This window comes from Periplaneta americana, chromosome 11 (genome assembly GCF_040183065.1).
Source record: "Periplaneta americana isolate PAMFEO1 chromosome 11, P.americana_PAMFEO1_priV1, whole genome shotgun sequence".
Lineage (NCBI taxonomy): Eukaryota > Metazoa > Arthropoda > Insecta > Blattodea > Blattidae > Periplaneta > Periplaneta americana.
In genome coordinates, this window is record NC_091127.1 from 59,277,510 (window position 1) to 59,290,187 (window position 12,678).

General features: G+C 35.9%; 1 long non-coding RNA gene across 1 annotated transcript in view; it reads left to right on the forward strand.

The window, feature by feature from the left end:
• LOC138708597 (uncharacterized) overlaps positions 1-11,780 on the forward strand; it is a 61,827-nt gene extending 50,047 nt beyond the window's left edge. Inside the window, exon 3 of the long non-coding RNA XR_011334714.1 lies at positions 11,007-11,780. This is a non-coding gene — a long non-coding RNA (uncharacterized lncRNA). The remainder of the gene's footprint in view (positions 1-11,006) is intronic.
• Positions 11,781-12,678: the final 898 nt, after the last annotated feature.

Sequence of the window (12,678 nt, forward strand, 5' to 3'; positions counted from 1 at the left end):
ATTTAAAGTTACACAATATTAAACGCTTTTGCACCTGGTCTCGTACAATAGAATCTGCTGTAGTGTTTTTTACAGACACGAAGTCCTTTTTCCCAGGAAATACGCGACTGTAACCATCATCTTCATAAAATTCAACTACTGCTGTTTTAACATTCTCAGGCACAGGCTGGCCAGTCTTCTTTGTGATGTCAAAGAACAAACCACGTGATTTCGCCTTTCTTACAATACACTCTGATACTCTAAATTCCTCAGCTACTTTCTTTAATGACCAGCTTCGTGGCGCAACTGAAACTAGTTGTATTTTCTCTTGAACTGTTAATGCTGTTTGTAAGGAACTTATAACACAGTCAAGAAGGTCCTTATAATCCCTACCAAGTGCAACAAAATGTTTTTCTGAATTTTTTGAACTCTATTCCAATGTAACCTGAAGGGTTTTTTCCAATCTACCTTAGATAGCTGATGAAGCTTGTGCTAATTTTCTCTTCCCAAGTGCAAGTTTTTGTTCATTCCTGAGCCTCCTCCGCTTAAAGGGTGATATTCCTACTTGAGAAAATGATAAATTTATTGACTCTCACTCTTCGTCTGGCGGTACTGAGAATGGCTGATTGTCCATTAATTCATCAGGGTCATCACTATTATTTTGTAATCTTGTATAGCAATTTGTACATATACACTGGCCAGGTATGAGAGAATTTTTTCTTTCTGTCGGCGAGATCTTCTGTTACCTGTCGTAAACCCTTCTTAATAACAGTCATATCTTATATATGGATCACAACATTTTCGTCCAAAGAGATGTGTATATTTGTCACTGCAGTATATCTTCAGATGATGATAAAATAGTCTCTAGTCCTTCGGTTTTCTCAGTCTGCATCACATTAATTGCCTATCTCGATCAGGCAAGGTTTTCAGTCCAACAAGGCAATAGATTGGGTCAATGTTAGTTTGTGACAACTATCCCCTGTCAATATTGTCCTACAGAACAAGAATCCATTTTCTTGGGCACTATCTATCCTACTTCTACCGTCACCCGAGAAATACATTGAAATAGAAATGTCTTAACGTCAAGCTACTGTAAAGTATGCACAACTCTACAAATAACAGCGCACAGTTTTAATTCACTGATCTATAAACTAACAGTACTCAAATGATAGATTTACTGATGATACCGCTTAATTCCGACACATGTTTGATGTATTACATCCGAAAGTGAACGTTACTGTACACAACAGATATGGCAGATACTGTAGTTTGGTTATCCTGAGACTGACAGTGGAGTGTCGTCACCTCCAAGACATGCTTGGTTATGCTCCGAACTCCGAGCAGGTTTGAACATGCATGTACGTACACACGTGTCTAGACTGAAGGGAGCCGAAATACAAGTTCAAAATTTTACCGTGTATACAGAATGCTTGAATGTTTTTGCTACTAACATTTCGTTATTATTTCTCCTTGCCTTTATCTTCAATACAACATGAAAGTATTGACCTATTTTTTATATATTTTATTTTATTTCCATTATAATATAAACTTAGTTTGTACTGCTGTGTCACTAAATGGTACAAAATGTTCTCTAATATATTGTCACTAACTTTGACAGAGAAATTTCCATTCATTTGTAAGTTACGGATTTTTTTCCGAAAAGGCGTACACCAATATCGAGGGATGAAGTACTATACAAACACGTGCATACAAAAGAAATGAATAGGACTTTGCACAAAATACTTCGCCTGTACTCATAGTCAGTATTAATGAATAACTGGAACAATTTTGACCAGTATCCAAAAAAGTTGCGCCACAGCCAATTTGTCGATTTGACATGGAATGACTCTATTATTATTACCTATATACTGTATTTTAATTGGCCAACGGGTGTTCACCAGCACATAAATATAAATAAATAAATAAATAAATAAGTAAATAAATAAGTAAGTAAATAAGTAAATAAATAAGTAAATAAACAGACGAACGAACGAACGAACCAAGGAACCAACGAACGAGCGAGTGAGCAAGCATTGAGGATATTCCTCACTACAGAGGCTCTTCTCCTGCCAGAACAGTATGACATTACAGCCACACAAGCTTCACTCTTTTTTTCCATTTATTAACTGCCTCCATCGATCTCTATCTTTAGCATCATCCTCTGTGATCTCAATATTCCTCATAGGTTGCTGCATATTCTGTTTCCAGTAAGTCTGTGGTCGTTTTCTTCTACCCTCCAACTTCCATTCATACACCATCTTAGGAGTACATGTCTCATCCATTCTGCATAAATGTCCATACCTACCACTTAAATCGTCCTCTTTCAATTTCCACCATTATATCCTCTTCATTTTCATATTTCTCCTTATCTCAGTATTCCTGATGTATTTTTAGCAGTGGTTTCCTGCTGATTTTCTCCAGAAGTCCATTTCAACCGTAATTGACTCATCAAAATATTTCTTCAGCATCATCCAGCTCTCTGCCCTATACAGGGTGAGGCTTATTACAGTATTATTAATTATTATTATTATTATTATTATTATTATTATTATTATTATTATTATTATTATTATTATTATTATTAGAGATGGGTCGGCACCACAGTTTCTCGAAACTCGATATCGATATACATTTTAGAGCTTCCATATATGAAACTCGATAGAACTTTAAAAGTTGGGGGGATTAAAGAACTACAAACAGCATTAGAATTGAATTAAAACCTGTTTTTTTTAGGTTACTTGTATTGTGAGATTTTCTCGTCAAAATATTGTTGAATCTACTATCAGCGCGGTTCATATAGTTCAGATCCACTTGAAAAAACTAGAACGTACTGAATAGCTCTGTCACTTAAAAGCGAAAACTGCAGAAGGATTCTTTAAGCCACAAGTACTTGTTTAAGAATTACTTTATTATTGTTTTCTTCAAATTTTCATTAGTCCTGCATTAAGAGCAACGAAAGGACTTTGCTCGGCGTAATAATAATAATAATAATAATAATAATAATAATAATAATAATAATAATTAGGGGGCGGATGTTGATGACCTCAAAATTTACATAAAATGATCATTAAAATGCCCTTCAACTAATGGAAAAATGACATAAAATTAAAAGAAAATGACATTTAAATATTATTCACCGTACTCACACCACAACTTCTTAAAAATTAGTCACCTTGTTTCAATGATTGCCCTGAAACTCTCGGAGAGAGGAGGCAACTTCCTGCAATTTGGCTAAGGTAAAGGAAAAGAACATGCAACAAAATGAAGGTTTCAAGGGAAAACTATAGATTTTAATGAGGGTTTACACTGTGTTTCAATCAGGGGTGGTCCATGTCAGTGCCTTCATTCTGTCTCCTCCTCCTTCCGCACTTCACTTTTGTTACCAGATCTTCCAGATGAGGAAGTGTGAATGACGAAACAAATTGTGGCGCAGCTGCATTCTTGCAATCTTTGTGTTAAAATGCTGTCTGCTGCAGTAGACATCCCTTCCGAACCATGTTGAGGACACAACGTCCTGTCCAGGACATGGTGAAAGTTTCCCCCGTTCCAAACATAAATTCTAAAGACACCCTCTTACCGACAAAAGAACAGTAGCGGTCAAGGTCCTCACTTAAACTAAGCTGCTATCAAGCATTTGATATTACTTCTTTGGTGTGAGGTGAAGCCTTCAGTGGAATGAGGGATGGACTTTAGAGTCTGTTCCAAACTATAAAACTCAAACTCCATTGTTATTCACTTATTCAATAGGTAATTGCTACTGATCTATTTGATTAGAAAATGATATAACAGACCTATCAGTAAAGAAGAAAGTAAAATGCATTCCAAATTATCTCAACATTCTTCAAAGTATTAAAAATGTCCAAAAAATGCCGAAAAAATATAAATATGACCTGTTAGTTAAAAAAGTAAAAAAATATAAAAAAAATGTAATATAAGAAATTACGTTTTTACGTTGATATTAACATAGTAAGGATTTCTATATTAATAGGCATCGTCCTAATGTGAAAATAAGAAGATGACTTTTCATCAACATCCGCCCGCCAATAATAATAATAATAATTATAATAATAATAATAATAATAATAATAATAATTTTAAACTTACATTAGACATTCACAAATAGAGCCACTCCCTGATGAGGATTGAACCAGTGTCTGCTAGACTTTAGTGAACATACTGTCAATTGAATCATGGCAGAAGAATTCTAATGTGATAGAAGTTCACACTTGACTAAAGACTCGCATTAAGCAAATGACTGACATTGACTTCCCAGACAGTTCTTTATGTAGAAACAATCAGAATCCCATTCCAACAAACTGAACCATCTAAACCGCAGGAACCAAGAAATGATACCCAGTTCGTCAAGTGTGAATCATGTCATCAACCTCTCGAGTTACAACTTGTCAGAAGCAGAATCTTCTATTCTAAATAAAGGACTGAACTTCGCTCTGTCCAACCCGGTCACCAATCTGGACCTATCATGTACAACCGAGGCTGCAGTGTCCAAACTTTCAGATCCACAGGCCTCTGAGTACAGGTGGCGAATTAGATCCATGCTCGAGAAATCGAAACCACCTAAACATAATATATCCCCTGCAGAACGCAAAGCCCTACACGACCTAAAAACTAACCCTAACATCAAAATCCTACCTGCGGACAAAGGAAACTGTACCGTAGTACTCAATACAACTGATTACCAAGAAAAGATCTCCGATTTCCTTCAGAACGAGACCTATACCGAAATACACAAAGACCCCACCACTAAGGTGGAAAACAAAATCAAGAAACTGTTGAACAAACACAAATCTCTTCTCCCACCGAATATCTACAAGAAGATTACCCCACGCCACAGCAAACCACCACACTTATATGGTCTCCCCAAGGTTCATAAACAGGATGTCCCTCTCAGACCCATAGTGAGTTCCATAGGCTCTCCTTGTCATGCCTTAGCTAGATTCTAGTGCAAGACCTTAACACATCTCGCCAGGAAGACGTCCTCCTACGTAAAGAACTCCAGACATTTTGTCGACATCATAAGGAACACCTCTGTAGATATGCACGACACTCTTGTGAGCTTTGACGTGGTAAGCCTATTTACAAATGTCCCAGTAGATGAAGCTCTTTCCATTGTAAGAAGGAAATTAGAAGCTGATAATAACATCTCTTCATCCACTCAACTCTCCATAGAGTCAATAATGGAACTACTGGATATTTGTCTTAAGACGACTTATTTTGTTTTTAACAACAGGCTCTTCCAACAGAACGAAGGCATGGCGATGGGTTCCCCCCTTTCCCCTCTCATCAGCATCATCAGCAACATCTACATGGAATATTTCGAGGAACTGGCCTTATCTACTGCCAGCCATAATCCTACCCTGTAGCTGCGTTATGTAGATGATACATTCATAATATGGCCTCATAGTCCCCAATTATTAGATGGCTTCTTAATACATCTCAACTCACTCCGCCCCTCTATCCAGTTCACGATGGAATTGGAAAAAGACAATTGTCTGCCATTTCTAGATGTATTAGTCACGAGGGACCAAGACAAACTGGCAACCACAGTCTACCGGAAATCCACACATATGGGGAGGTATCTTCATCTGTAATAAAGAATCCGACCTTCAAAATGAAGTACAATCACTCACTAACACTTTTGTAACGAATGGTTATCCCCAAGAATTCATCAAAAAGCCATAAGTCATAACCAAGAAAACAAGAGCGATCCCCCCCCCTCCCCGACCCCTTGAGTACCAGTTATCCCATATGTAAGAGGCACCTCCGAAAAAAATTCAAGAAAATCTCCAAGAAATATAACATCAGAGCAGTCTTCAAATCAGAGAGTACACTCAGCCGAATCCTGTCCAACAACAAACCCAAACCTAATTACATGGATACCAGAGACTGCATTTATAACATTCCGTGTGAATGCAGTCGCGTGTATATAGGTGAAACGAGCAGACCTCTGTCCACAAGAATTAAGGAGCACAAGTACAACTTCAAACAATGCCTAATAGACAAATCAAGAATAGTACAACACAGCTTTGAATCCAGACACAAAATAAAGTGGGAAAATACTTCAATCCTACAAACTGAGCGTTCTCTGACTCAGAGGAAATACAAGAAAGCCGCACATATGAGTTTTTCGGACAGTGCCATTAGTCAACCTAGTCTAATTCTTCCGGATATTTGGTTACCCATAGTTGAACAAGACATCAGAAATATTCAATACAAGAGGAAGAATGCTGTCACCTACACCACGTAGACCACCTGGGGTCATCTCCACCACCATTAGACAACGCAACCTAGTGTTGCAGCTTAGTAATTAGTAGTAGTGTCTGCTACCGCTAGGTGGCAGTAGTAGTTTTTTTATCTTGTCCTTTGTTACTAGTTTTTTCCTTTTTAGCTTTATATTATTTTCTATCACGGGATCATAACACTTTTTCATTTTTTCAGTTCCCCACCCCCTCCTTTTGTGTGTCTTTCATCAATTTTTTAGCCACTTCACGCCCATCTTCTTTATTCCGTTTGGTTTTAGTGCCAACATACTGCTAATGAATTCGGGTCTTTCTTAATTATAATCTCCACTGAAGCCAGGAATCGACGGTCAGTCATTCAGAATAGCTGTACATAACGATCCCAACAATAGGTTTTTTTCTCTTCTCTCTTTCTTTCCACCTGAAGACGAAGGGAGAACCACCCTTCGAAACGTTGTGTCATAATTTTTTGATTGTGACATCCAAGTCCCCACACTGCCGGCTGCGCAGAAGATACAACTGGACCCAAATAGAAGCGATCGCTCGCCTCCATCTTGGGGCTGTGACGATAGCGGACGGAAAACAATGCTGATAGAACGCAATCGTAAAAGAAACTAAGATTTATTACTATACAACATAAAAACAACCAAACATAAGCCTAAGAGTAACAAGGATAAAGATAAATATAAATAGTAAAACGTAATTACCTGCATTCTTGTGGTATAACATCAAATAATCAAAGATATTAATCCTGCAACTGTCAGTCAATAATCGTCGTCGTCTTTGTGACTTGGGGGTATTTATATTTATATAATTCATATCCGTAGGATGGGCTTTCTGAAATATATTTCAATAACTGAGTGAGAACATTAACTTAATCTTGCACATTGTGTGAATCTTGCAGTCGTGAAAAATAGCGGACGAAAAGTAATGCTGATAGAACGCAACTGCAAAAGACACTAAGATTTATTACTATACCATAAAAAACAACTAAATATAAGCTAAAAGAGTAACAAGGATAAAAACAAATATAAACAGTGAAACGTAATCACCTGCATACCTATAGTAGTCTACAACAGCAAATAATTGGAGAAACTGGAACTGTCAGTCAGTAATCGTCATCTTTGTGAACAACAAATATTAAGGTGTTATGCTAAAACTGTCAATTAAAAATTCTTGGGCCTATTCATATTTACACAATTCATCAAATCTGTACCGATGGAGTTCCTGAAATATTTAATTAATCGAGTTAGAACATTAACTTAATCTTGTACACTGTGTGCATTTTGCTTAGGCCTAATAATAAATATTTCAATAAACAAGGAAATGCATCAACTGTTATTATTAAATCGAATACGTGCAAGAATGTCAAAATATTGTAACTATGCCATATCTAGATTGTATGAAAATACTTAATCAGATTTATTTTGCACTCACTTATTGATTCATAAATAAAATTGATTTAGAGAGATGCTGTCTAACTATCTTCTTGTGCAAAGCAATACTGGTGGTGAATTGATGGTATAAATTTATCGTGTTTAATAGCAGATAACCACTTACAGAGAAGCTCAGGCTTTTGGAATGGAAATCTAAAAAGAAAGTTTGCGCTTACTCCTATAAAACATTCTCTTCTATTAACACAATAAATATGTACTAATGTTCTCAGTCATTTTACAATATCCAAATACAATAAGTAACTAACTTACTTGTGAAAAGAAATTTCCGAATCCTTCTTACGTCGATTCTTACAGTTGTATGCGGCACAACTATGCACCATGATTCCACTTACGGAATTTATATAGGAGTACGATGAAAATAAATGATAAAAGAACACTATTTGTACAGTTGTATGCAGCACAAGAGCACACGATGGTTTCACTTATACCATGATTAAAATACTATATAAACACTATATGTATTGGCCTCATATGTAGCACAGTAGTCGGCCTACACTGTGATTTCACGTATATCACAGGAGAACGATTCATTTAAACTATATAAACACTATATACACACACACACACTATTGATTAAATTAATACGCACTTACTCCTAACACATTCAATAATACTGAATAATTTTCTATGTGATTTCAAATTAAGTGGAATTGTGATGTAAACATATTGTAATCACTTGGCTCTCTGCCCCAAGATGGAGATGCGCGAAAGTGTTCAATTTTTGGTCGAGGAACAGCGCTCGTAGTGAGTCTAGGTTAAACTCTAAAACGTCTTTGGTGACAACCAGCAATGGAAAAAGTCCAAACACCTCATCTAAACAAAACGACAATATTTAATTTCCCTTGTGGCCGGTCGACTACATTTAAAATAAAGTAGAAAGTTCTCAACCCAAGTAGTCTACTATCAATTTTCTTTTCTAAAACTTCTACCACTGTCTGCTAGATCTCATCATAAGATGTGCCATAAGATGCGTTCCAGCAGGCAGTGCTTCTACTTATTGATGCTAGTTCCATTTTTTCATTCTCTATGGAATTCATTGCTCAACACGTAACAATGCCATCTTCAACAAAGCAAATGACATATTGGACCGCCATTATGATTCTTTATTTCAATTAAAACAAGCAAAGATAGCGTTTTATGTACAGTATGTGTATTGAGGAGCTCGGTTCGAGTCCCATGGGTTAACCAGGATGAATCTTTCCCACTGAGGTAAGCTTTCTAAGTTTTATTATGATTCTTGCTTGAAAACTGCAACAATAAGTAGGGAATAGAAACATTTACGTTTCATAGAGTCAAAAGCGATTCTAAGAATAAATGTGTATATTGGGGGCTGATAATTAAGCCTCGACTGGACAGGCACATTTAAAAACACTACCGATCGTGCGACTCAATTTAAAAAATACTGAGGACAAGGAAGTTTTATGGTTTTAATACATTACATTACTTTATGACCATCCTTTTTTATCAATAAACATAAACAAAATAAATCGTATAATGCAGCGCTTCTGAGAGTTTGGAATTCTGTAATTGTAGACTATTTAAGTAGTATTTCAAATTTGGAGATTACTGCAAAATGTAAGCATATGAAGTCACGAAAATACGAATCAATAAAAACATGATGTCAGACAGTGTACTAGTCTTAATTTAAAAACAAGGTTTAGTGTAAAATAATGATAACAAATTTCTGCGCCCGACCCCAAAATATTAATCATTATTATATTTCATAATTATTACTATTGAATATCTAAAAAGAAATATAATATTTATCACTTCATATCTGGATTCTCTGTGTATTTATCCATGAAAACAAATCATAGAAATAGTCTACAGCTTTCCGCCCTAAAACCAGATAATTATGCCTTTAAAAAGTAACATATTCATCCCACTCAACAAAACAATAATTAAGTACTAGATTTTATATAATTACGTGTGTGAATTATTGTTAAACACTATTAAAATATATTAACATTTGTATACTAAGGATTATTTTTTATTAAGTTATTATTTTTTTACTCTTTTAAAAATCTTATACAAGATCATAATAGGCCTACTGATTATAGCGAATGTGCACTTTAAACCGAATTGAAAATGCAAGTTTTTGAGAGTGTATGTGCATTATTAACATAGTTTCAATTCTACAGTTACACCCACCTCATTAAATGAATAATAATAATAATAATAAAAATGGACTACAAGAATTCCAAGTTTGTACACTACGTTAAAAGTGATCCGAAATGGAAAAAAGTTTGAGAAAGACTGGCATAACGTATTACAATATGTTCATACTCGTAGTTGTTATTAAATCTAATTCAAATTCAAGTAACTGTTACGAAAATCTTCATCTGTCTCTAATTTTATAGAAATATATTGTACGAATGAACAATTGCTTCGAAATGTCTATAATTTTTAACCAACGTTACGAACTCACAATATCAGAGGTCTTACAGGTGGCCACTAACTAATCATAGACCCCTCAATTAATAACGGCTAAATTGACACAAACTCATCTTTCCTTTTTGGTACTTTTATTATCGAAGCGGTCTCAACGTTGACAGAAATTGAAATATATTGAATCTCGTAACTACTTCCAGCCCACTTGGTCTGATCAATTGTTTGGGTCACATAATCCCGTACTTCACCATGGATTCATTTTGCCTTAATATCACCTCCATTCCACCAATTCAGTCGACGCTGAGTGACCTCGTTAAATAACAGACTTACAAGCTGCCGGAAAGAAAAAAAAAGTGGATACAGTTTATCTTTCCACGTTCGAATGTAGAAAGTTGCACTGTCTGTACTGCATTTTCGGCACTGCCTCCGAGAGCGTGGAAATAAAATATAGGTTATGCACATAATTATAATCAATCAGCCGGAGTGTAATCAAACTCACATCCCAGCACACAAGTCTCTTTCCCTAGTCCATCTATGCCGATTGTCACCAGCTGTATTAAATTAAATTTAAAATTTTAGGCAGCTTTTACAAGTCTTTCAGAACTTTCGAAACAATTCCAGGAATTTTCAAGTAATTCACTGATTCGATTATTATCGAAGTTACTTGCAGTATTGTAAGTTTACAGAGAGATCTGCTTGCAACAGAGAACATTTTCAGACAAAGTGAACTCTAAATCTTCCATAGAATCCTCTCATTTAGGTAAGACTAGTCTAATGTAATTGCGTCAATCTAAATCATGGGACACATCACTTTACTTTTGTTCTAAAGTGAGACAAATTACGCCGTTTATAGTCTTTAAAACTTCACCATCGTCGATTAAAATTTTAACATTTATTATTCCACATTTCTGAAATTTTCTAGGAACAACAGGAGCCTATGCAGTGGGAAGACATCGACGCCGACAGTGACATGCAGCCCATGGAGTGGGACCATTTAACTAACCCTGTCGAACATCAGGATAACAGACAGTGGGATTAATGATGGTGGACTAAACGTTTCGCCAACAAGTTAAGGCCTTGCGACTTTCATCTTCTTTATTGCGTCAAATAATTGAATTAGCAAGAACTATTACTCAAGAAATATTCCTGGTCCGCATTGCAGTAGCAGGAAACTGAGGGTTTAAGATTATTTACCTCTAGAAATGTAAGGCTTTGGCTTTGAGAAATATACACGTTAAATTATTGCATGTTCATAACGTATTGAACAGGCAATCCTTCTTAATTCTTGAAATTAGTTTGTAGAGATATTTTGATAGCTTCTGTGTTCAAATGTGTGAAAACATGTCGATTTCAATGACGATAAAACAGTATGTTCTTCCTTCTAGCGGTGTCTTTTGGGGTTTAGGCAACACCAAGACTCAAGGGGTTTTAGTAGCACAATCAAAATTATCTCATGCATACCTGTGTGTCCACCACTCCACACGAATATAAAAATTAAAATTAAAACTTTTTTTTTTCAGAATTATAACAATCCTATAGTTATTAATTTAATAAACTGTATTCAGTTCACGATTTTTCCTTTGTATTTGTTTCACAACTTCTCTTATCACTGCATAAATGAATAATATTGAAGTGTTAGTTTGCTTAATCTTGATAGACATTTGATTTCATCTTGTTTCTGCTTCGCATCTAGATAATGAGCAAACTAAAAATTAATTAACAGTATTTGTGAACTTAAAAATGGTGTCGTTCTAATAACAAATAAATTGTTTTATTTAACGATGCTCGCACCTGCAGAGGTTATATCAGCATTGCTGGTGTGCTGGAATTATGCCCCGCAGGAGTTCTTTTACATGCCAGTAAATTTACTGACATGAGCCTGTAGATTTAAGCACACTTAAATGCCATCGACCTGGGCCAGGATCGAACCCGCAACCTCGGGCACAGAAGGCCAGCGCTATACCGCCTGCGCCACGCAGGTCGACAGTTATAGTAATCTTATTTATTAATGTAGACAGAACTTCACGTTTATTTCTTAGTATGTATGTATTTAATGTCTACCCACTTCACTTTACGTGATTCGGGTTTCGCATATTGCGGATAGATTGCAGAACTGTGCCCCATTTTCTAGTTGCACACTACTTCGGCGGGTCACACTGTACATGATGTGTATCTGTGGAGAGTTATGTCTTGTACTAGGGTGAGTGTATATGTAAGTATAGTATATGGAATGAGTGATGATGATGATGAAGATGAGAAAGAGAGAAGGAGAACCCCTGTGCCGGCACATAGCCTACTCCTGTCGAATAGCACTAAGGGGGCCGTGAAGCTTAATGCCCCTATCCGACAGAGGAATCCCTAACAACAGTGACATATGCCTTCTCTTCATATGCACTGCAGAGGGATTTGAGATTTAATATTTATTTCTTGTAATAATGTTAATTTTACATATCTAGTATTTCAATGACGTAACTTTAATCTTAAATCCTGGAAGACTAACTTTCTTGGTGTTATGTTTGATAAGAATCTTAGTTATTCTTTCGCATGGATGACCTTTATAACGCTTTAAACTCAATATGGGGGGCAAAGGCTAA